The following is a 26,629-nucleotide window of genomic DNA, read 5'->3' as shown; positions in this document are numbered from 1 at the left end:
CACTAATATGTCCTGAGTACCCAGAACAGTGCCTGCCACAGGGAAGGCTCTGCTGAAGACAGGAGAGTGGAAACAATAGAAAAAAAACCTGGATCACTGAGGTACAGAGCTAGCCATTCATCTTACTGCTATACTTCCTGTTTTGTGAATAATATGTTCCCTTGAAATCAGAATTATATGGGTTTGGGCACTGCTTTATTCAGAGTCAAATATATCAAAAAGTAATACACCTACCAAGTTTTTCTGCTAGGAAAGATCATATATGAGACTCAAATGCATAGACATACACTTGTATGAATTTTGAGCTGGACACTCAAAACCATATTTTTTTTCACCAGCATGCTATACTGCACCATGTACATATTAATGAGAGATGCTGTGAGATCACCTTGAAGTGGGAGAAGGAGGTAGAGTGAAGTAATCATTCCATAAACCATAGACCTACTGTGCATTAGGCATTGGAATGGACACTAGGAATGCAAGGGTTCACTGAACTTGCTCTTCATTCTAAGACTATACAGGGGGGTATACAGTGGACTTGGGGGAAGCATGAAGAAGTAACCTACCTCTCTCAATTAGGATGCTTTTAATAGTGAACAACAGAAAATCCCAATTGAATTCATCTACTCAAACATACGTGGGATTTATCATTTCATATAATAAGGAATCTAGAAGTTGGTGGTTTCAGGGTTGTTCAATTCAGAGGTATAATAAATGTTATTAAGGACACAGATTCTTTCTGTCTTCCTGCTCTGTCACCCTTAACTGGCTGTTTTCCTCATTATCTCAAAATGGCTCAGTAATTCCAGCCATCACAACCTCCCCCACATCGATGTCAAGTAGCAGGAAAAAATAATTAACTTTCCTTTCTATTTTGCCAGCTTTATTGAAGTAATATTGACAAATAAAATTGTAAGACATTTAGACAACATGATGATTTGATGGAAGTGTACATATACATCATGAAAGGATTCCATCACCTCACGTGTTTGCTTTTTTGGGGGGTGGTAAGAACATTTATCTTAGAAAATTTCAGTCATACAGTATGTATTATGAACTATAGTCACCATGCTATACATTAGATCCTCAGACCTTATTCATCTTATAACTGAAAGTTTGCTCTTTTTTGGACTGATCTCTCCCTACTTCCCCCACTCCTAGCCACTAGCAACTACTCTTCCACTGTTTTCTGACTTCAACTTTTTTCTTCCTCCCTCCCTTCCTTCCTTCCTTTCTCCTTCCCTTCCTCCTTCTGTTTTTTCTCTTCCTCCTTTTCTTTCTTTCTTTCTTTCTTTCTTTCTTTCTTTCTTCCTTTCTTTCTCTCTTTTTTCCCTGCCCCCCCACCCTCCCTCTTTTTTTAAGATTCCACATATAAGTGATACCATGCACTATTTGTCTTTGTCTGGTTTATTTCACTTAGAACAATGGTTTCCAGTTTCATCTGTGTTGTCAGAAATGACAGAATTTCTTATTTTTTAAGGATGAATAATATTCCATAGTGCATATATACGCTACATTTTATTTATCCGTTTATCTATCAACTGACAGGTTGCTTCCAAGGGAACTGTTCCACGGGTAGCTGTACAGTGTCTCTGAGAAGAGGGAGCTGAGGCATTTCCTATGTTGCCATTTTGGTCAATTGCCCTTCACTCTTTAAGCGCTAAGGAAACTTCCCTAAAATATTCCCTAGGCAGATGTATTGTGTGTCATTGGATAGATTTGAATCATATGCACATTCCCAAACCAGGCAAGGGAAATAAATATAATAACCATGATTAATTTGGGAAAAGACAGACTTGTGTCCTGAATCTGCAAAGGTTTACCAGAAGTAGGCATTTTATTTAGAACAAGGTCACAGCACAGGGCTGATATCTGAAAAAGTAAGAGTATTTTTCATAAGAAGGGTAAGGGGGGATGGCTGTTGAGTGGACCTCAAGTGTTTGTGACTTTGGTTTAGTTCTCATGTTACATGATCCTTCATAGGCATTTGACAGAGTCACTCAAATCCTTTTCTGGATTTCTATGAAACAACTTTCTGTCAGCCATTTCCTAATTATTGTAAAAGTTAAATATAATGAATATAAAACAAAATATGCATATATGGTTTTGGGTATTGTGGCTACATTAAAAAAAAAGAACCCAAAGCTTAGTTTAGTTGCTTAAAATAATAATACTTATTTCCCATTCCTTTTTTTTTTAAGTTTATTTATTTTGAGAGACAGAGAGAATGTGTGTGTGTATGTGCATGTAGGCAGAGGAAGGGCAGAGGCAGAGAAAGAATCCCAAGCAGGCTTTGCACTGTCAGCGTAGAGCCCAATGTGGGGCTCAATCTCACGAGTTGTGAGATCATGACCTGAGCTAAAACCAAGAGTCAGATGCCGATCTGACTGAGCCACCCAGGTGCCTCCTCATTTCCCTTTCAATCTGCATCCTAGACAAGGCTCAATAGGAATACTTTGTGTTAGTTCCACTGGGTGCCAGGGTGGCTGGAACGGTGGGGCTACGATCACTTGTGACTCATGCATGTGACACGTGAGCTAAGAAGCAGCAGCTGGGGCTCCTTGGCCGTCTTTCCCATTCTCTGTATCGTCTCTCCATGTGATCTTTCAAACTGTGCCCTCAGGGATTCCAAGGTGTGTCAGCTGAGAGAGAGAAAAAGGGAACCAGGAAGAAGATTTATGTGGCGTCAGGTGTTACATAGTGTCGCTTTCACCATAGTCCTAGCATTCACACACAGGAGGAGGGAACAGGGAATTCGGCTTTTGTGAGGAGTGTCAACATCACATCCGAAAAACAACATGTGGAATGAGACGTATTAGGGCACAGATATTAATATGTATTTTTAGAATATCATGGGGCACCTGGGTGGCGCAGTCGGTTAAGCCTCCGACTTCAGCCAGGTCACGATCTCACGGTCCGTGAGTTCGAGCCCCGCGTCGGGCTCTGGGCTGATGGCTCGGAGCCTGGAGCCTGTTTCCGATTCTGTGTCTCCCTCTCTCTCTGTCCCTCCCCCGTTCATGCTCTGTCTCTCTCTGTCCCAAAAATAAAATAAACGTTGAAAAAAAAAAAAAAAAAAAAAAAAAGAATATCATTAGTGATATTGTAAAGATTATTTGGGTAGGAAAATAGAAAACATTATGGAAAGTTTAGCAAAAGAGACACATAGATAAAACCTATGATATATTAAAGTACTTCCAAAACTAAATTAATTAAAACAGTACTGATGGCATATACAAAAATCAATGAAACCAAATAGACATCTTTAGAGAAAGGCCCTAAAAAATGTACTATATTATGTAAAAAGTATGACAAATCAAGAGGAAGACTTCTAAGTAAATATTGTTCATACAATTGTTTGCAAAATTAAACTCCAGAGGAGTTAAGTACAACCAAACAAAACGTTCTATTACCTAAAGGTAAAAATGTTAAAAATGCACAATTATCAGATATTTAAAAATGAGCTGCTTATTTAGTATATAAGAAGATATTCAACAATATACATAATCAAGGAAACCCCTAGCTCCACATGCAAACAGTATGCATTAGAAAGAAAATCAATTATGTCGGTATCAGTTATGTCAAAATCAGGTAAAATAGACTGAGGGCAAAAGAAGTATCAGATATAACATGGACATTGAGTACTGATAGAAGAATCAGAAACACGAAACAGTGAGGAATCTATATTCACTTGAGAGCAGAGCTTTAAAATCATGCAACAAAGATTGACAGAAGAGACAATTCCACAAACACTGTTAAAAATTTTAACACGTCTCTTTCAACAATTGATAGAATTGTGGCTACAAACAAACACCTAAAGCTTGGTTGCTTAGGATGACAATACTTATTTCCCTTTCTTTCTTTTTTTTCTTTATTTTAAGAGAGAGAGTGCACATGTGCATGCGGGCAGAGCAGGGGCCTTGCCCCTCACAAATCACACGCACACAAATCAATGAAGCAACGATGATCTGAGCAATATTATCCCACTAACATGACCCAATTGATATTTATAGAACAATACATGCAACAATTGAAGATTACATATTTTTGCAAGTGTGCATAGCACATTTGCCAAGGTAAACTGTATGCTGGCCTGTAAAAACATTTTCTTTTTTTAAAAATTTAACTATAATCCTATTAGTTCCAGACATGCAGTGATTCATATAGTGGTTCAATAATTCTATTTCAAGATAAGAGTGCTAAAAATATTTTCAATACATTTCAAAGAATTGAAATTTTTAAAAAAGACTTTTTTTTACTACCAAAGTAGCAAAGGTAAGAAATCATTATAATAAATTTAGAAGCAACACAATTGGTGGAAAATAGCAAAACAGTTAAGAAAATTATCTACTTGATTTATGAAATGATTAAAAACAATTGAGTTTTAAAAAAAACATTTTGAGTTTATAATAATATGAGAAATTTTTATATTATGTAGAACAAAAACAAAGTCAGTGTGTAAGTTCTACCTACCACATGATCACCGTAATTGAAAACCTTAAAGTATAGACAGACACTTCTGGCTACGACATGTTAACTGATACTGGAATTGTCCTTGTGGTGAAGATAACAGCAAAACTGAAAAAACGTATATAAAGTAACTGTTTTCAGGCATTGAACATCAGGCAGCTGAGGAATGTGAATCTTGAAAGAAGAAAAATACCCAATGTGATATCCAAGATAGGTCACCCTGACTTTATGACTGGAGATACTTTCCCATTGTGGACCAGTGTTCCTACTGAATGGAGGAAGACTGGATATTTGGGGTTTTGAAATGTTGGAAATTCATGTGGCAGAACCTGAGCAAAGGGAGGGGAGGTGTAGGCTGGCAGGGAGGGTAGAACCAAATGGTAGGGGGGGCAGTTAAAATGGTGACACGTGGGATCTTTTGAGGAAAAAATGACCCATGATAAATTTCCTGTAAAGAAGATGGTCACGGCTCTCTGAATCTAATGCTCGAGTTAAGTTCTTACTCATAAAGTGCTCTTCTGCCATTTCTCTTTTATTACAAGTCTTCAATAATTGTCGCCTATGCACAGCAGTCCTGTGTTTGTGGTGTTTGACAGAACAGAAGTGGGTGGAAGAGGGAGAGCGTCTCAGGAAACGAACTTATACTGAAGAATTTAGTCACAGAAGAGAAAGGTCCTATGTCACCAGGTCCACAGGACATACCTTTTCTAGTCTAATTTGAAGTCTATCTCAAATCATGTTTCATAGAGGTAAATAAATTCAAATGACGAGATGCAAAATGTGCCGAAATAACACAAAACTTAATGGATGTAATCATTTTATTCATAAAATCTGAAATTCCTTCCTAATCTGCATGTGATGGAAGACAATTGGGCAATTTTTAAATAACAACACATTATTAAAGGGAAATATTAGCTTACAGATATTAAACTTAGGGTATGGGGTTCACTAACACATTCACGGACGTGAGAAATGCTGACAGGTTGTAACTGCACGGTACTTATAATAGAACTAACAGAAACCACCTCTGGGAGAGGGGGGTTGTTCTAGAGGAAATCCTCTGGGGATTTCTTGCTGATTCACCAAGTCAAATGCCCCTTACTACAAAAAGGCCTCACTGGAGTCTTTGTTAGATTCTATAAGAATCTGTACTGACTGGTTCGGGACACCTGGGTGGCTCAGTTAGTGAAACATCCAACTCTTGGTCATGATCTCATGTCGTGGTCATGGGTCAGGTCATGATCTCACAGTTAGTGAGTTCGAGCCCTGTGTGGGGCATCTGTGTTGACAGCGTGGAGCCTGCTTGGGATTCTCTGTCTCCCTCTCTCTGCACCTCCACTACGTACTCTCTTTCTCAAAAATAAATAGACATTTTTTAACAGTCTCCTATGCTTTGGCTCTCTCCCACTCCAACCTCCTTTTTTTTCTTTTTCTTTTTCTTTTTTTTTTTCCTTCCCTTCCCCCATGGGTTGATGGGGGGTGGGAGGGAGGGTAGGGTGGGTGATGGGTATTGAGGAGGGCACCTTTTGGGATGAGCACTGGGTGTGGTATGGAAACCAATTTGACAGTAAATTTCATATATTAAATAAATAAATAAATAAATAAATAAACAAACATTAAAAAAAATAAAGCTACAAAGCCTTCTAAAAAAAAAAGAAAAGAAAAAATAAATAAATAAACATTAAAAAAAAAAAAAGAATCAGGGCTGGTCAAGGCAGATTTGCTAAGGTGTAAACCATAAGGGCAAAGAGAGGCACTTCATGGTACTTAGAAAGCTTCAACAGTGACTTAGAACAACAGCATACATCTGACTACTATAGTTGGAAATGAGAAGCTTAAAAATAGATATGGCTTTTTATTTAATCATGCCATTTAGGCTCTTCTTTACAATGACAAATTGTGCTGTATACAGGAAAATATTTAAATCGCTTAAATAAAAATTCAGCACAAGCTGCTCTTATATTTGTATGGCAATCCTTTACTGCTTCTGTAGAAAGCATGAAAATCCTCTATGCTCTACTGACATTATGCTAGATAGACTGACAAGTAAGGGTGCATCTGGGCTACTCTCTGCTATCTGATCAAGAATTAGAGATATGAGGGTTGCCTGTGTGGCTCAGTCGGTTAGCTTCTGACCTCAACTCAGGTCGTGATTTTATGGTTCATGAGGTTGAGCCCTGCATCACCCTCTGTGCTGACAGCTCAGAACCTGGAGCCTGCTTCAGATTCTGTGTCTCCCTCTTTGTCTGCCACTCCCTTGCTCATGCTCTCTAAATAAATAAATAAATAAATAAATAAATAAACAAACATTAAGAAAATTAAAAAAAATAGGAATCACCACAATAAAATAGTCGGTTATTGGTCGGTAAATATTCCACCTAAAAACATGCAAAGATGCCATCCTATGTAATACATATATTTTTCAGAATTTATTCAAACTGAGACACCAATTTGCTATGCATATTGTGCTAACATTCTTATTCAATTCCTTTTCCTGCTTTAATAACAAGAATGTTTAAAACAATGCATCACTTACCCATTTGGAACCATAGTCATACTGATAAGAATTCACTTAAAAGTGTACATGAAGATACCTTGGAAGGCAAGTCCCACTTCAGCAGGAAAAACTAAACATGGGGCTACTGTTTTGAGGTTTTATTATATTTACATATTTCCAAAGTCATTATTTGTTCATCAAATCAGCGTTTTCTTTATATTATCTTCAATTACTACATTAACAATAACATGTGTTATAATACCTTGTAAGTGTGCTTTTTCCACATGAATAGATGATAAACTGTGATAAACAGGATGATCAACTTAATTTTAGAGAGACTACCTACTTCCAGAGAAAAATAGGTTAATTAAAACATTCCAGGTGCCTCAAAGGGAAATTCACACGGTACATAAGACAAAAAGAAAATAAAAAGAGAAAGAAGAAAAATGTGGGGATGAAAGGCATATATACAAAACAGGTCACTAATCAAAAGGTCAATTAAGTTTGAATCTTCTAAGAAGAAACAGACAGGGTGCACTCAGAAAAGTGTTCTCTTTATAAGGTCCCCTATGATCTTTCAATTTCCAAGTTCAATAGTTTCTACTTTCAGTACTTGCCAGTAAAATTACATTAATTTTTAAAGTGCTTTGCTGGCCTGAAAATATTACTTGATCCTGAATGCTCACTTGATTACTGTTTTCTGAGGATTCTCCTGCTATAACAGATAACATTATGCAAATTTTTATATGGCCACCCATGATACCAAAATACATTATACTAATAAACTGTCAGGGCTGGAGATAGTGAATGACAGCACTTCCATAGTCCAGATAGAAAGCCAGTTCTAAAAACAGATGTTTGGACTTAAGTTAGTAAAGTTTGTTTTTTGTTTTGGGGTGTTGTTTTTTTTTTTTTTTTGGTCCATTTTACAGAAGTGGAAAACGTGTTGTCTGTGGATCATGTGGTGAAAAATATTAACTAACACAGGCCATGGAATCTTAATGAATAAGTTTAGGATGAATAAATTAATACAAATTCCATGATGAAGGAAAGGCTTCCAATCAAATGCAGCAACCTGTAAATCTGTTGACATCACAGGTGATTTTTTATTAATGACTCTTCTTGCGGTAGAAAATACCTCATATACTAGAGAGCATTGGTATCCTTCACTCAAGTTAGCCTTAGATAGAAATCTTAGAGCTCACCAAGATAAAGTAACTGTGCTCCAGAGAACTTAATTATAGCTCGGATGACTGAGAATGATAATTTCCTTGGAAAAAAGTCACCACATTAGATACAATAGTTCTTTCATTTATTTTACTTACCCAGAAAAGTCCATAAATTCTTGCTTTCCTAAATTTTCACTATGTAGACACATGGATTATATTATTGTTTCCTAACCATTATGATAATAAATGACTTTTAACTGATAATAAAATTATAAAGAATATTGTATTTGTTTTATTACATTTATTTTTTTGTTTTATACTCTACCCATTATTAGAACTGTGCATTGTGGGCCGTACCTATTCATAATTATAGCCATTATTCTCAGAGGCTCATCATAGTCAGAAAATTGCTATTCCCTGTGCTTTTTGTCACTTATTTTTTTTTAAATGTGTAGTTCACAATTTGGTTAAGTGAGGTGTTACATCTCTCGTGTTGCCTTCAAAATGGAGGTTTTCCTGCTGCAACTTACTTTTAGAAGAGCATAAACTGTAGAAATGACCCAGGCTCCTGACTCTGGAGGTTTGAAAAAATTGGATAATGTAAATAGAAAGTTAATAGATTGAGAAGATTTTGAAGTTCACTTCCAAATGTACAACAAGAAAAGCTGGACAAACCGTAAATTAAGATTTTTATTGGACCCATCAGAAAACTGAGGTTTCAGGCACATTTGGAGAGACAGGCACATCCAGAGACAGAACAGAGATCTACCTACCTGGAGCAGAAGCTATTAGGAACACTTAAATGATAGAGCACAGTTTTAGGGGGCTCCCACCCTTCCGTGGACTTTTCCTCCAGGAAACCCACCAGGTTCTCACGTGACGATCTGAGAATGACCCCTTTAAGGGCTTCCTCCAGAAGGTGGGGAGTGGGGGAGAGTCGCCACTGTAAAATATGCCCAGATTGTGACAGAGGATTCCTCCCCACTCTATGCCCCTCCAGACTTCCAATCTCAGCAAAGAAGGAAAGAAACTTAGTCAGCAGAGGCCAGGGCTTCGAGGAAATAGATTGGGAACCAGGGAGGGGAGGAGGCAATGGAAGAAGTGTGGGGTGGGAGCTACAAAGTAGCAGAAATACTGTGAGGTCACAGTCCTGAGACAGTCTTCACTGAAAGACTTAGGTTTAATTAGAATATTACAAACACTTCCGCTCCCCAACACCTTACCACCATACCAGTAGCTTTCTGGTACAATACCAGTGGATTGCAGCTAAAAGAACTGCCAGGATACAGACTCTCAGAAGTTGATTACAAAGAGGGGGGCCAAGTCAAGAGAGGAGACAAAGACACCAAAGGAATTCAAAGCCTTTGGTGACTATAACTACAGCAGATGTGAAACACAGCTTAATCCTAGCCACATTGATATAAATTCTCCAATGACAGATCTGTTTACCTCAATTCCTATTATCTGATAACAATGTGTCTAGTTTTTTTTTAAATTTTTTTTAATGTTTATTTATTTTTGAGAGAGAGAGAGAGAGAGCCAGAGCGTGAACGTGGGAGGGGTAGAGAGAGAGGGAGACACAGAACCCGAAGCACGCTCCGGGCTCTGAGCTGTCAGCACAGAGCCCGACGCGGGGCTTGAACTCACGAGCTGTGAGATCATGACCTGAGCCGAAATCAGCCGCCCAACCGACTGAGCCACCCAGGCGCCACCAATGTGTCTAGTTTTAAAAAAAATCACAAGGCATGCAACAAACAAAAAACTACTCTCGGAAGAGACACAGCAGTCATCAGAAGCAGACTCAGATATAACAGATGTGGGAATGATCAGAAAATTGAAAATAACCATGGTTAATAATTTAGGGCTATAAGAATAAAAGTAGCATACAAAAGTAGATGAGTAAAGTATGGGGCACCTGGGTGGCTCAGTCAGTTGAGTGTCTGACTCTGAATTTCGGCTCAGGTCATGATCCCAGGGATGTGGGAGTGAGCTCTGCATGGAGCTTACTTAAGATTCTCTCTCCCTGTACCCCTCTCCCACCCCACCCCACTCTGTCTCTCAAATTAAAAAAAAATATATGTATAGATGGGCAAAGTATACAGAAAGATGGAAACTCCAAGAGTGAAAAGTGAATGCTAAAGAAAGAAATTCGGTAACAGAAATGAAGAATGGTCCTCAGGAAACTTTAAGTAGCTGGGAAAAGAATCAAGAAGTGTGAAGATAGGTCAATAGAGACTTCCTACACTGAAATGCAAAGAGAAAAGGAAACATTAAAAAAAAAAAAATAGAACATCCAAGAACTGTGAGACACTATCCCAAGGTATACATACATATTCATAATTGAGAAATCAGAAGTGGAAGAGGAAAGGGAGCAGAAGAAAAATTTAAAGTAGTAATGGCCAAGAACTTTCCAAAATTAAAGACAGACACCAAGCCACAGACCCATGAAACTCAGATGATACCAACAGAATAAATTTTAAAAGCAAAAACAAAAAGCCACACAAATATTTAGTCATATTACCATTCAAACTGCAAAAAGTTAAAGATGAAATCTTGAAAGAAGATGAGGAAATGAAAAATATGTGTAGTGTTACCTCTAGAAAACAAAGACTTGTCATCAGAACACATGTAAGCAAAAGAGAGTGAACTATTTAGAAGGAGAAAGCATCAACCTTGAATTCTTTTTTTTTTCTTTCCTCTTTTTTTTTTATTTTTTTAATGTTTTTATTTATTTTTGAGACAGAGAGACAAAGCATGAGCAGGGGAGGGGGAGAGAGAGAGGGAGACACAGAATCCGAAGCAGGCTCCAGGCTCTGAGCTGTCAGCACAGAGCCCGACGCGGGGCTCGAACTCACAGACCGTGAGATCATGACCTGAGCCGAAGTCGGACGCTCAACTGACTGAGACACCCAGGCGCCCCTCTTTCCTCTTTTTCAACCTTGAATTCAATATGCAGCAAAATTACTTTGGAGAAAAAGAGACAAATTTTTTTCTCAGATAAACAAATACTGAGGGAAATCATTGATAACAGACTCACCCTTCAAGAAATGTTAAGAGTTCTTGGGGCGCCTGGGTGCACTTGGTTGAGTGTCTGACTTTGGCTCAGGTCACCGGTTCGGTTCATGAGTTCAAGCCCCGCATCCGGCTCTGTGCTGACAGCTTGGAGCCTGGAGCCTGCTTCGGATTCTGTGTCTCCCTCCTTCTCTGCCTGCTCGCTCTCTCTCTCTCTCTCTCTCTCTCTCAAGAATAAATACTTAAAAAGAAGAAAAAGAAGTAGAAGAAAAGAAATATTAAGAATTCTTTAGGCAAGAGGAAAATGATATGGATCAGAAACTTGGACTTATATAAAGAAAGTATCACATAAAGAGAAAGAATAAATGTTTTAAAAATCCTTATTTTTCTTATTCTTCATTGATCTATAAGACAACCGTTTAAAGCGGTAATCGTAACAATGTCATTGGTATATGGAAAAATATAATGAATATCAGCAATTTCACAAGGGATAGGAGGGAGAAATTGGGAATATTCTGTTACAAACTGACTATACTGCATGCTAAGTTATAGTGGTATTTGAAGGTGGACTTTGATTAAAAATGTGTATTTTACACTAGGGAAACCAATAACATTTTTTAAATAAGTGTAATTGATATGCTTAGGAAAGATAAAAATGGAATCATAAAAAATGCTCACTCAAAACCAGGAAAGGCAGAAATGAGAAAAAAGAAAAATCAAATGCAATGAATAAAAAGCAGTTACAAACAAGAGAACATTATTAGTCCATCTGTATCAATAATTACTTTAAATGCGACTGGTTTAGATATACCAATTTAAGATTCAATTTCTAAATTTCAGAGTTTGGTTCTTTTTTCTGCTGCACGTGGTATTTTGAATTGGAAATACTTTAGAGAGCCAAGTAAGAGTTCTAAAGCTAGGAAACCCAAATCCCAGTTTCCTCCCAACTGGCTACAATCTAGCCATTATATTTAATAAACTTTCTAAACATTTTTATGCATCATCAGTTCCTTTTTATTTTCAGTAGACTGAACTTCGGCAGCTGTGCTTTGTATATTTTGTTTGTATTCATATAGATGCAGTTTATTTAATACATTTATTACTTACAATTAATTTAATTTTAAATTAATGAAATAGATATAATTTCTTTAATTTATTACTAGTTACTACTTACTTTTAGCTTTTCCTAGGAGTGATTTCTTTCTACCTGGGCAACTCTCAAAAGAAATCTTGAAATAAGACACTAGTCAAAGTCTAGGAACTGGTAACACCTGTAGTTAAGAATAATTACTCTAGGAAATGATCCAGAAGCATTTATAGAAACAGTTTTAGAAATTGAGCAAAGTCTGTGCCTTCCTTTGAACTATAAAAATCATGTCTTTAATATTCTAATGTTAGTGTCAAGTAGGCTTTTTTTTTTATACATAGACACTTTTGGTCACCAGAATTTTTTTTATGTAGGTCTGATATTTACTATCATATATATCCTATTCTTCTATTTTGATTCTCAGACATAGATGGGAGAAGGAAGTGACAGAAGGGAGGTGATGGGGGTAAATGTCTCTAGGCTTTGAGGATCTGTATAGTTAAACCTGCCTTTGATTTAATTCTAAAGAAATTCATATGCCTGTGGATCTTGATTTTTATTTTTACTGCTAAATGGTACTTTTTCAAGGGATGCCATTAAAGTAAAGAAAATAGGAGAAGTCAGCTTAAAATAGTTATGTTTCTTATTCCAGAGATCTTAGAGTTGTAAGTGAACATAATTTCTAAAAAATAAAGTTCTAATATTTCCTCACTGAAATGGTGACCTAATTTTTTCCTCTGGAGCTTATAGAGAAGAGCCGTATGCAAGCTGAAATCTATATTGTGTCTTATCATGATGTTTAATGCAAATACAAAGATTTGGGGGAATGCTTTCTCCAGAGAAAACCAGGAAATTTAATTTAATTTACTGCTAGGTAACCCAGTCTAATGATAAACAAAATCAGTCTAAACTTTCAAGTAACCGCTGTAGCCTCGGTTGCATGAATTGCTGTTAATGAGTGATATGTCTGTCTTTAGTGGTTGCCAGTGGGTTTTGTTTATTTTTTTAAGCAGATGGGTTAATTTTTTTATACATAGTAGCAGCATTTATTACTCTGTGTTAGAGTCACTGTATTGACCAGGTCTGTGCGCATATAATTGAATAATTACACCAAAATATATTGTCTCTGCCATTTTTATTTTATACTACAGTCTCCCTCCAATTAACATATGAAAAGGAACAATATTTTAAATAAAAGTAAGTGTTTCATCTGTGTAATTATGTTATAGTGTCAATTCCAGAGTATAAGCATGAAATGATTCCATTTTCTCCAGTAACTCCCTCTCTGATGCTTCTGTGCCAAATCCCCCTTTCTGGTTCCTTAATGCACCAGGCAGAGATTCTGCACCAACTTTAGCTGTTAAAATTTGGTTGCTAATACATCCTCTCACGTCTCCTCCACTGGCCAAGCAAACCACACATGTGGCTTTGGCTCCAGGTTTCCTCCCCTCCCAGCACTTCCTCTCCCAGACTCTGCCCCCCGCCCCTCCCAGGGCAGGGGACAGAATAGAGCAGTGGTTCTCATCTTCCTCAGCCAGACTAAAGCAGGAGAGAGGTTGGGAAGGGATCGCTGTCACCCAGCTTCCCTGGTGTTCCTGGGGTTCTGCTCATGTGACAGTCTCCAAATGTATCCACTTCACTCATGAGTAAAAGCAACATTTTTGTCTTAATCAACCTTTAATTGTCTCAACATATGAGAGTTAGGCTACACTGTGCCAAAAATACGCCATTGAGCCGTAGACTGAGGCAGCTGTAACAGCATCTAGTACAATGTGTCTCTCCACCTTTTTAATAAAGGAAATTCAAGCAGTATGGGTGGAATTCTTGATGGAACAAATTGAACGTAAGGCCGTTCTACAATAACAATGTGTAGAACAAATAGAACACCAGTAAATGCCATTAAGATTATGGATTCTGCCACTGTGATGTTAATTCACGTATTTAATGGATACCACGTCATGGTTGAGAAACTTCAATTAAGAGGAAAATCCAAATGAATTTTAGGTGACATTCGCCAGTGCTCCTAAGAGTATAGAAGAGAGCCTGATAAGCATGTTTATTTGCATGTCTCTTACTGTTTTCCAATTTATGCCTTCCAGTAGTTTGTACAATAACAAAGAACACTACCCCACAGTTAAATAAATGATGAACATTTAGCTGGAGAGCCTTGCAGGAACAGAGCTTATGACATGAACATGGAACACTACCTTCTGGGATATTATAAAGGAAAAAAAAAAGAGTCATTGAATTAGCTATACAAATTTGCCTCTGTATCTCACTTGACAAAAATCACATTTATCCAAAAATTTTCTCTTTACACAGAGAAAGTTTCTTATTGATGCATGAGAAATTATGAGTTAAGTCTTTGGAGTGGCCTTGACATGAGAAGCACTGGAGTAGCTGTGCATTTGATGTGTGATTTACTGGGGTGACAGTCACAGGATACCCACAAGAGTTCTAGATCCTTCACTCTAAAAAAGCAAGGCTGAGAATGCTGGTTAGGCAGAATGATGAGGCAATAAAACCAATCATATAGGGAAAGATGGGGAAACAGATTGGCTGGAGCCTGAGCAGCTTGGACCATAAGATAACCTTGAGGAGACAAGTTATCGACTGAGATAATAGAATGGAAAGACAGAACGACATCTTGGGACCTTGTATCTTTGTGAAGCTGTTATATCATCTCTAGACTGTGTAATATTGGATTTCTTTCCTATGCGGAAATATCTCTTAAGCCATTGTTTTTGGAGCTTTTCTGTAGTATACAACCCAATCTATACATGCAGATTTTAATTTAGAGCTGACAAGCATGGCAATAGGAACATAAAAATATACCAGAAGGTCAGCTTCTATTCCCATGAAATTTTCTATATAATGAGAAACATAGACAAATTAATCACAATAGTAATAGTAGTAATAATAATGAAATGTGAAAGTTTTAGTTTGTGCTTGTCTGGGAAATTCTTTATCTTCTTCACTTCTGAATGATAATCTTACTGGGAAGAGTATTCGTAAGTAGATTTTTCCTTTCGGCTCTTTGAATATGCCCTGCCTCTCCCATCTGGCTTGCAAAGTTTCTGCTGACAAATCTGCTCGTGGACTTATGTGGTTTCCTTATATGTAACTACTTGCTTTTCTATTGCTGCTTTTAAGATTCTCTCTTTATCTTTGACTTGACATTTTACGTGTCTTGGTGTGGTTCTTTTTGGGTACATCTTATTTGAAACACCCTGAGCCTCTTGGACCTGGGTGTCTGTTTCCTTAACTAAATTAGGGAAGTTTTCTGCCATTATGTCTCCAAATAGTTGTTCTGCCCCTTTTTCCTTCTCTTCTCCTTCTGGGACCCCTATAATGCCATGTGGTTATGCTTGATGTTGTTCTAGAGGTCCCTTAAGTTATCGACATTTTTTTTTTAATTCTCTCTTTTCAGTACTCTGTCTGGATGAGTCCCAATGCCCTCTCTTCCAGGTGGCTGATCCATTCTGCTGCTTCATTTCGTCTTTTGTTGAACCCTCTGGTGTATTTTTTCAGGTCAGTTATTATATTCTTCAGCTCTGTGGCTTCTGTTTGGTACCGACTTATGTTTTCTGTCTCTTTGTTGAGGAATATCACTGTGTTCGTCCATTCTTGTGCCACATTTGGTGAGCATCTTTATGACCATTACTTCTTTCTCATGTAGGTTATTTTTCTTCATATCATTAAGGTATTTTTCTGAGGCCTTATCTTGCTCTTCAAACATATCGCTCTCTTTCTTCATTTTGCTTGACTCTGTGTTGTTTCCATATACGAGGCAAAACAGCTACCTCTCTCAGTCTTGAAGGGGTGGCCTCGTGTAGGTGATTCATTCAACCTTGCCCTGGCTCTTGGTTGCCTCATGGACCCTGATGACTGTCTAACCTACCTGACTTATTTTTTGTATGTCCAGTTGTTTTGTTGAGGGTGTGCCAAGACCTGTCAGTGATCGAAGGAGAGGAATCTCATTTAGCACCTAATTTCAGGCTGATTGGAAGCCAGACCCTCAAGCAGCAGCATTTAAAGTATGCAAATATATGGGGCATCTGGGTGGCTCAGTCGATTAACCATCCAGCTTCAGCTCAGGTCATGATCTCACAGTTCATGGGTTCGAGCTCCACGTCGGGCTCTGTGCTAACAGCATGGAGCCTGGAGCCCGCTTCGGATTCTGTGTCTCCCTCTCTCTCTGCCCCTCCCCCACTCACGCTCTGTCTCTCTCTCAAAAGTAAATAAATATTAAAAATAAAATTTAAAAAATAAAGTATGTAAATATATACAGTGTCATGGGCCCCCAATTGTAAACCCTGCTGACCTCCAGACCAGGAGATCTGGAGGCGTCCCCTAGGTGACACTTGGCAAAAATCAGGTTCCAGACAAGTGCATGAGGCCCTTTATGGGAAGTCTCACTGAGCTATAGTGAGCCATGGATAGTGTCTCCCTGCTTATGTTTCCTGGGAGTGCCTCTTTAGCCTCTACGTGTGTGGGAAACCTGATGTGCGTCCCTGAGGCTGAAGCTCCAGGCTGAGTAAATTTCTGTCTGTGCAGCGTCCTGCTGGTGCTGGCCTACCAAGTACTGTCTTTCCAGCTTTGAAGGCCCCATGCAGAGACACCAGTCTCTTGTCCACCAGGGTCAGGCGATCAAGGGATGCCCCTTGTGTATACTTCTTTTACCTGCTGGCTTTAGCAAGGCTGCTGGAGGGTGTAGTGGGTGGGCCACTCACTGGCTTCGGAAAGGCAGTAGGAAAATGTCTTGACTACAAGTGCCTGTGGCTTCAACAATGCAGTAAGCGAGTACCTTGTCTGTTCACAAGCACTGGCTTCAGGCTGGGAGTGGAAGAATGCCACAGCTATTTGGCTCACCAGCCCCAGCCAAGGAGCACAGGAGCGCCACAACCACCCACATTCTCCTGCCTTAGAGAGTGCCCCAACCGCTTTCCCTACCCATCCCAGCAAGAGGGTGGAAGAGTGCCATGCCCAAGCTCACCCCCCTGTGCTAGCAGACTACATGGAGTGTGCAACGATAGCATCTGCCAGAACCTCTGCCTCCGGGGATCATTTTTTTTTTTAAATGTTTATTATTTACTTTTTGAGAGAGAGAGAGAGAGAGAGAGAGAGAGAGAGAAAACAGAATGGGCAGGGGAGGGGCAGAGAGAGAGGGAGACGCAGAATCAGAAGCAGGCTCCAGGCTCTGAGCTGTCAGCACAGAGCCCGACGCGGGGTTTGAACTCATGAACTGTGAGATCATGACCTGAGCTGAAGTCGGACACTTAACCAACTGAACTGTCCAGATGCTCCAAGGGGGAGCATCTTAATTGTCCCCTGTACCTCCAGCTGATCCTTCCAGATCAGCAGCTGACTCACCCTCACATAAAATCTAGACATTTTTCAAACGCTGATGATGTTTTTCCACTGGGTCTAGGGGCGAGTGTGATGGTACATGAGCCCTCCAAAAGGGGACTTTCGGTTTCCGGTAGCACTTTGGGACCCCTGGTGTCAGCCCCACTGATTTTCCAAGCCAGGTGTCCCGAGGGCTCACCTCTCCAGTGCAGATTCCAGGAGCCAGGGCGCCCAGTGTGGGACACCTTTTCTTCACTCTTCCGGCGAAAACACCTGTCTGGTGAGATTGCACCCTATTGTGTGTTGCTGCACCAGACTGTGTCTCTGCCTCTCACCCAATTTGATGTGGCACTTTTATTACTTGTTGTTGAGAGCAGCCATTGGAGCATTCAGATCCTTTTCAGAAAGAAATAACCTATATGTAGCTGTAGATTTGGTGTGTCCCTGGGAGAAGGTGAGTTCAGGATCTTCCTACACTGCCATCTTTCTGCTTACGGTTTTAATTTTACATTGGAAGAGAATGGAAACAATCAGCTGGCAAATTTCGCCTCAGTATAAAAGTTAGAATTACAGGTCCCCAAAATCAATGGTTGTCAATCAAAGCCTAGACACCGGGTGATCTGATGAATAATTTAAAACTGATTTATTAACTGTGCGGAAGTGAAGTTAATCGCGCAGGGAGACACAATGTCAGTTGCCAGCAATTTACTATGTTTTTGAAAATCATAGGCAGCAATTTACCAAAAAGATTAGACCAGTTACTGTACACGTGTGGCATTTTCCTGATTTAAGATGTCACCCTGAAAGCTGTAAGCTGACAACTGGAGTTTGGAATGAGGTTATAAAGTTTATGAAGAACTGCTTTTACCTGAGAATGCCTGTATTTCTGCTCTGGTGATACCTGCATTCACACCTCCTGCTGGGATTAAACATGTGTATGCAAATGAGCACCGTCAGAGAGGGCAGTGCACCTTCTCTCGGAACCATTAAAAGCACCTTGCATGACTCAGTGCTCTAATGCACTAACTGGTCTGTGGTGATGGGCTTTTATTTCTTGGAGCTCACGTTAGTTCAGAGAAAACACTATGAATACATTTTATTGAGTCCTCAACCATCCCAACAGATATAATTAATATAATTACTTCAATGCTGTGCCAGAATTATTATTTTTTAGTTGCTTTTCAAAAGGATATGGTAGAACCAAAGTAGAAAATTACCTTTGGATAGCACAGCAATAATTGCTATGGGCGAGATTCACAGAGGGCAGATAAAATTAGTGGACAGAACGTTAAGGAGAGGTAAGTTATCCGCATAGATTCAGAGTATCTACCCGGAAACATTCACTGATGACTGTGTTGGTTTGGGCCTGTGTCTGCAAATTCTTTGATATTCCCCTTCCCTTCAAGAGGTAAAACTTCATTTTTCCTTCCTTTCAGTGTGGACTGGATTTAGGATTTGCTCCCGAAGAACAAGAGCACAGAAAGGGGAAAATGGCAACTTTACGGTGAAGAAATCCGCATTACCCAAGTCACGCAGGTTAGTATCACTAAGAAGAAGCCATGTTGGTATCATGTACCCCATGATGGGATGTGATGAGCAGGGTACTTCGCCACTGTGATATCCTTCCTCCAAATTCATAATCCGAGTGAAGTTATGAGGAAACATCAGAAAAATCCGGATGAATTCTACAAAACACCCGGTATTCTTCAAAAGTCTCTATGCCAAGTTCATAAAAATCAAGTAAAGACTTAAAACACAGTCACAGATTGGTGCCGCAACTCAATGTAATAAATGAAATTTGATTTCCTAGATTGGATCCTAAAACAACAAAAAATTTTTAAAGCAGGTATCAGTGGAAAAATTAATGAAATACAAATAAAGGTCCACAGCTTAGTTAATAGAATTTTCCCAATGTTAGTTTTTTAGTTTTGAAAACTGTGTCATGATTACGAAAGTTATTTACATCAGTAGAAACTAGGTGAGGGTATGTGAGAACCCTCTGTACTATCATTTTCAAAAATTTTAGAAAAAAATTTAAAGAAGAAAATGGTGATCAGTGGGTATTATGGGTTGCATTATGTTCCTCAAAAGAGATATTGAAAGTTACATCTCAGAATGTGACTTTATATGGAAATAGGATCCTTAGAGATGTAATTAATTAAGACGAAGTTATATGGAAGTAGGGTGGGCCCTTCCTCCAATGTGACTGGCGTCGTTCTGATGAGACACGCACAGCCGGTGAGGACAGAGGGACAGACTGGGGGTGCTGCAGGTGCAGGTCGAGGGTCACCACGGATTGCTGGCCTCCACCGGAAACCAGGAAGCAATGAAGGTTTCAAGGGAGCATAATCCTACAGACGCCTTGTGTGTAGACTTTCTAGCCTCCAGAATTATGAGACTGTTCTAAGCCACCCAGTTTGTGGTGCTTGGTTACATTAGGAAACTAATGCAATTAAGAAATCAAGTAAACTTCTCTCCCTGTTTTTTAGTAGTATGAGCTCTTTCTTAAACATTTTTTGACGTTTATTTATTTTTGTGAGAGAGAGAGAGAGAGAGAGAGAGAGAGAGAATCCAAAGCAGGCTCTAGGCTCTGAGCTGTCAACACAGAGCCCGATGCAGGGCTCAAACTCACGAACTGCGAGATCATGACCTGAGCCGAAGTCATATGCTTAACTGATTGAGTCACCCAGGCGCCCCAGTATGAGCTCTTTCAATCTCTTTTTTATTGGTGTTAGAGCTAGAAGTAAAAATTCTTTTTTCTCGAATTTTAAAAAACTTACCTAAAGCTACATTTCCAGTAAAAATTGCAAACCCCAGATGTCCTGAAGGATGGTGGTTACTCCGAGAGCATTTATGGGACAGAGATACCACAATTCAAATGCAATGGGGTACAAGTCTGTGTTTGATCATTTCTCTGTGCTTTAGAAGAAAGTAATCTTGCTGTATATTTAGATTTTTTTTTAGAGTTTACCTTAATTTATTAAATTTTTCAATATTTTGCTGGCAGTTTAAACCTTGTAAGCCAAGGTTCTTCTTGTAATTCCCACATTGAAATTGCATATGCCAGTAGATAATCATTTGAAATAAAAGTTAAAGTTTTGTTTTCCATATGAAAATAAGGCAACATAACCTTTTTATTTAGCAATAAAATTTACCTGAAGAGTGATACTTACAGCTTCTTCTGTCTTATACAGTGTAATATCAACTCTGACGATTTGTTTCAATAATTCTTTTCCTCTGTTTTCTTCGAAAAGGAAAAGAATGAAGACTGTTTAATAATTTTTTTTTTATCTTTGATCTCAGTTTTCAAGGGTAAAATGTAACACGGTAGATTTGATGATAGAAGTCGAACATTGAAGTGCTTTGTGAATAAAAATTGACATTAGCCCATTATCCTGATTCTACTCAGGATTTTTTTTTTTTTTTTTTTTTTTTGCTATTGCAAAAAGACACAACTCTTTCTTTAAAACAAATCATCAGAATTGACATTTCACTATACAAGATGGATTATACCCGCAGATAAGTGGACAGATGAAACAAAAGTACAACATGAAAGTGAATGGGCTGGGGGCTTTTGGTCTACTTTTAAAACACTGTTTTGAAGACTGACAAATTCAGCTCTAAAATGTCTCAGCTGTCACTTTAATTTTGCCATGTAGGGCTCTTTAAGGCAGATTTCAGGTTACACATTACTGGCATACCCTGTTACATAAAAGGCCAGCATGGTTTTGGAATGGGAACTGGTTTTTTCAATTTTTTCAAATAAATTTAATAATATACTACCAAGCCTCTATAATCATAGTTAATAAGTTTTTTTATGTTTATTTATTTTTAAGAGAGAGAGAGAGAGGCTGCCTATATTTCAGGCCCAGGAAACTGAGTCTTCTTTATCAGAACATCTTTCAGGTGGTGCTCCTTTCACAAACACAATACCTTTTTCTTCTAAACAAACCAGTGTATTAATTTTTAAAAACATAAATTTTTAGGGGCACCTAGGTGCCTCGAGTGGTTAAGCGTCTGACTTCAGCTCAGATCATGATCTCATGGTCTGTGGGTTCGAGCCCCGCGTGGGGCTCTGTACTGACAGCTCAGAGCCTGGAGCCTGCTTTGGATTCTGTGTCTCCCTTTCTGTCTCTGTCCTTCCCCCACTCATGCTTTCTCTCTCTCTCTCTCTCTCTCTCTCTCTCTCAAAAATAAATAAACATTAAAAATTTTTTTCTTAAATATATAAATTTTTAGCAGTTTTTGCACTTTATATATACATATGTTTGTACACATGTATGTGTGTATAGTATAATATATTGTTACCATATTTTTTATCCTAATTAGAAATTTCAATTAGCAATCAACTCTTAGGAAACACTAGTGTTCCCACCAAAATTCATTGTGAAATGCTGAGCCAAGATTTTTGTTGTTTGTTTGTTTTAATATTTATTTATTTTTGAAGTAGAGAGAGTGAGCGGGGGAAGAGCAGAGAGGGAGACACAGAATCCGAGGCAGGCTCCACGCTCTGAGCTGTCAGCATGGAGCCCGATGCGGCGCTCGAACCCACAAACCATGAGATCATGACCAACTTAGCCACACGGGCACTCTGCTGAGCCAAGGTTTTAAGTGAAAATACCGAGCTTCCTTTTAAGTACATCAACACAATTTTTATTTTTATTTTTATTTTTATTTAAAAAAAATTTTTTTTAACGTTTTATTTATTTTTGGAACAGAGAGAGACAGAGCATGAACGGGGCAGGGGCAGAGAGAGGGAGACACAGAATCGGAAGCAGGCTCCAGGCTCTGAGCCATCAGCCCAGAGCCCGACACGGGGCTCGAACTCACGGACCGCGAGATCGTGACCTGAGCTGAAGTCGGACGCTTTAACCGACTGAGCCACCCAGGCGCCCCAACACAATTTTTAAAGTGCTTTATTCTTTTCAGTTCTGTAGGTTTGAAAATATATTGTTAGATGGAAATGGAGTTTGAAAAACAGAGTATCCACTAATACAATTTTGGTACAAAATCTTTAATTAGAAGGTAGGATTTAAATGGCCCTGAAGGATTATGAAATCGAGAACAAATTCACACCCTTGTTGGAATGGAAATTTTACTCAAACTGAATTAAAACACATCCCTATCGTTTTTTTCCGACCTGAGGGGAGGTGTTCCATCTCTAGCTCATTCTGCAGGAGGAGGCCAAGGACCTGAGGCAGAATGGCTGTCAGCTACAGGGACAGAGCAGGGCAGCCCCTGAAGGATTCTTCAGTGTAGGGTAGGGCCTGCCACTCGTGACTGCAGACCCTCACTCCATGGCCCAACATGGCTGACTGAGCAAGCCATCCAACCTCACTGAGCTTCAGTCTCTGCTTCTGTGCAAATTGGTTTAAACTTCACAGTGTTGCTGCGGGCATTATTTGAAGGGTGAGATTTAGTCAATCTTTATTATTCTTATTATATAATATTTTAGAAATCAAAAATGAAATTATCTCAAAGATATGCATTCCTACTCTTCTGATTCTCTCTGTAATTACTTCTTAGTTTTTTTTTTTTTGTTCTGTGTTTCTCTTACCAATTCCAGATTCAAATAATTTATCATCTTTAGCAACACAGGAATTCATATGCGCGTGCACTGACACACACAAACACACATGTGCAACCACATCCTCATCCTGTGATTCTCTCCTTCCCTGCCAAGTAGTACTCGAGTAAATATCTTTCTGCCCTCAAAAGATGAAATATGCAGTGGTAAGCACCAACTTTTAAAGTATAAATCTTTCAGAAATTTTGACAAGTCATGTCTTTAGCAGTTCAAAGAAAAATTCTCAGCCTGAATATAAAATCCTCTCTGTAAGACTAAATTTAAGTATATATAAATTGAATATGTGTAAATACTCACTATAAATTGAGCATATGTGAATATTTAAGACTAATTTGAGTATATGTAAATTACAGCTACCCACGTGATACCATTTTGATCGGTGTCCTTGAGTAATTTCATTGACACTTGACTGAATGCTTTATCTCCCCCAGGACCTTTCCCATACACTAGATTGCACTTATAAAAGTATGGCTGACAAGTGCCAGAGAAATAAATTATTCGTACATCTTTCAGTGCATTGGTTTTCTAAATAAGAGGAAACTATGCCATGGCATAAATTCTGCTACAAAGGACTGCAAGAGAGAACTAAGTATGTAAGTCGTAAATGCATAGAGTATGTTGAGGATAGCTCTTGCTGGTGAATTGCACAACTGTTAGCAAATCTCATTGCTGCATTAGAGTAATTGAAACATAAAACTATACTCTTTCACTTCTTTTAAGAAAATTTGATTTTTTGTAAGGAAATGTGTTCTTTATGTTTTATTCAAAAATGCAGAATTTTCTATTTCATGCTCACACTGACAGAAATCAAGTTTTTTTTAACAAAATATAATATATTTCAGTACTTTATTGGGAAAGTATCATTTAAGGTTTCTTATTCTAGGGGTTTTTGTGTGGCTCAATCTAAGTGTCCGACTTCAGCTCGGGTCATGATCTCTCGGTTTGTGGGTTCAAGCTCCACGTCAGGCTCTGTGATGATAGCTCAGAGCTTAGAGCCTCTTCAGATTCTGTATCTCCCTCTCTCTGTGTTCCTCTGCCGCTCGCACTCTGTCTCTCTCTCTCTCTCAAAAATAAAGATTAAAAAATTTTTTTTTTAATTTCTTATTCTACTGACGAATCTTTTAATGACAAAAATTAATAGCAGATAAAACCAGACATAAAACAAGTATATTTCCTCTTTCATGAGCAAGAGGTTTTGAAGAGCACCTCTGGGACTGCTCAGAGTTTCCCAGTAATTGTCACCTTTTTGCTACATGTGACAAGCAAGCTGGAGAGATGCCTGGCATTTCCTGCAATAGTATATGCATACAAATGAGCTTTGTATCTCAGCCAACCATGCTGGGCCAGGTGGTTTCCACCCATATCCTACTCCACAGGAAAGCTGAAGTAGGAAGACACGTGTTAAGATCACAATGGAATGAACAATGGACTATGTGGGACCGGAGCTTCCCACATAGATGGGAAATAAAGACATCACCAAGCAGCAGGCCTCACAGGAAGTGTCCTGCATAACTGCATTTAGCGTATGTCCACTCTTCTCGTTCTTTGGATTCTTGTTATCTGAGTGCAGGTGGACTTCTAGGTCTTTCTGTTCCTACAAAGGGTGGGAATCCTATAATTCCTGAGAGTCCATGGTGAATGCATTCTAGAGAATCAAGATGCATGACAGTGCATATAGAGCGGCAGAAACAGACCTTCCAAAGGTTGAGACGCAAAGGTTGGAGGAGTCGCTCTGGGGCCAGGGATCAAGGTCTTAATGTGTCAAACATGATGGTTAAGAAACAAAAAAAGGAGGTGAGGAACAAGAATGCATAGTGAAAAGGTCAGGTTTCCACAAGGTGAACTATGCCAACCATATTATGTAGAATCCTTAGCCTTTCTTGCATTATAAATGCCATCCTGGAACAGCACAGAAAGGTACTTGGTGGTAGGTTTTATTCAGACTAAAGGGAATTGCCAAATACATTTCACTAACTACTGATGATGCCATAATGTTTTTCAGTGGTAAGACACCACATAGAATAGTAATAATAAATTCTGTGTTTCAAAATTATGTAAAATCTCAGAAACATGTTTTTCTCCAGATAAGTGTACCATTATAGTGCTTAGCTACAATGTTTTTCTTTAAAACACTTTTTTAATGTTCATTTGTTTTTTGAGACAGATCATTAGTGGGAGAAGGGCAGAGAGAGAGGAGACACAGAATCCAAAGCAGGTTTCAGGCTCTGAGCTGTCAGCAAGGACTATGAAATGACCTGAGCCGAAGTTGGACGCTCAACCGACTGAGCCATCCAGGCGCCCCACTGACTGAGCCATCCAGGCGCCCCGATGTTTTTCGAGAAGCCTAGAAAATTTTTGAATCATTGTCCCATCCTAAAAGGAGCTAAAACCTTAGAAAAAGGTCACCTTGTTTCACAAAGTAATGATGGATGAGAAAGGATATTGGTTTAAAAAACAAAACAAAACAAAACAAATGACAGCAACAACAAAAACAAAATCTCATCTGAAATATTTTCTCACAATTATAATTTTAAAAAGAGCTTTTGTCCTCCATTCTACCTGTGGATCCATATTATATATTTAGGTCTCTCACACCTGAGTTGCAGGGGCCAGAGTTAAGGGGAGAGTAACTGGAAAGGAGAGACACAGAGTCAGACAGAGGTGAGATAGGCTATGAAATGTATATTATTCATGTGTCAATTATATCCTCAGTGCAAAAGGATTATCCTCTAAGTTGCCTGAAAGGATCTTCTGATCTTCAGGTAAGTGCATCTGGCTAACCCCCACTGTCACAGATTTATTAGATAGAGCAGAGCTAGAAAGTAGTGTAGCACCAAGCTCTGATTGCCAAAAATAACAATGCTTATTAATATTTCTAATATTGTTTTTTTTTTCTCAAGCCAGGACCCAAGTAGATACTTATTATGAAAGGTGGCCCAATTCTAATTTTTCCACAGCAGGCTGCTTGTCAAATCCTGCTGATTCTGCCCTCACTCCACAATCAAATGCTATCTGGCCAGTTTACCTAAACTAAAACCACTTTTCTGACAGAGACAATCACTAATGATTCAGATTCCCATAAATTTATATGAAGGATCATGGGTGTCCCATTATCCCCACATTCCGCTCAAAGACAGCATCTTTCTTCTTCATTCTTCCTTCTCCTTGGAAATCTCTTGACGCTTCAGCGGTTCTAACACTCTTGCCCCTATAGCATGGAACAGTCTCATACTACCACTCAACTTGCTTAGAACTTGCCCTGGAGACATCAGCTATTTTGTTTGCATCAGTATGCTGTCCCCTGAAATCTCTGCCCTGCTATGTCACCTCCAGAGGCAAGAAAAACTTGCAATCAGACTTCCACATTTCCTATTTAAGATGGTGCTTAAAGCCAAGGGATTTGATGAGATCACCTGTGACCTGAGGCTAGAGAGAAGAGAAAGAGACCGTGGCTGGCCCTG

Source organism: Panthera onca, chromosome F2 (assembly GCF_046562875.1).
Source record: "Panthera onca isolate mPanOnc1 chromosome F2, mPanOnc1 haplotype 2, whole genome shotgun sequence".
Classification (NCBI taxonomy): Eukaryota; Metazoa; Chordata; class Mammalia; order Carnivora; family Felidae; genus Panthera; species Panthera onca.
The sequence above is the reverse complement of the archived record's forward strand: the minus strand, read 5'-3'. Positions refer to the sequence as shown.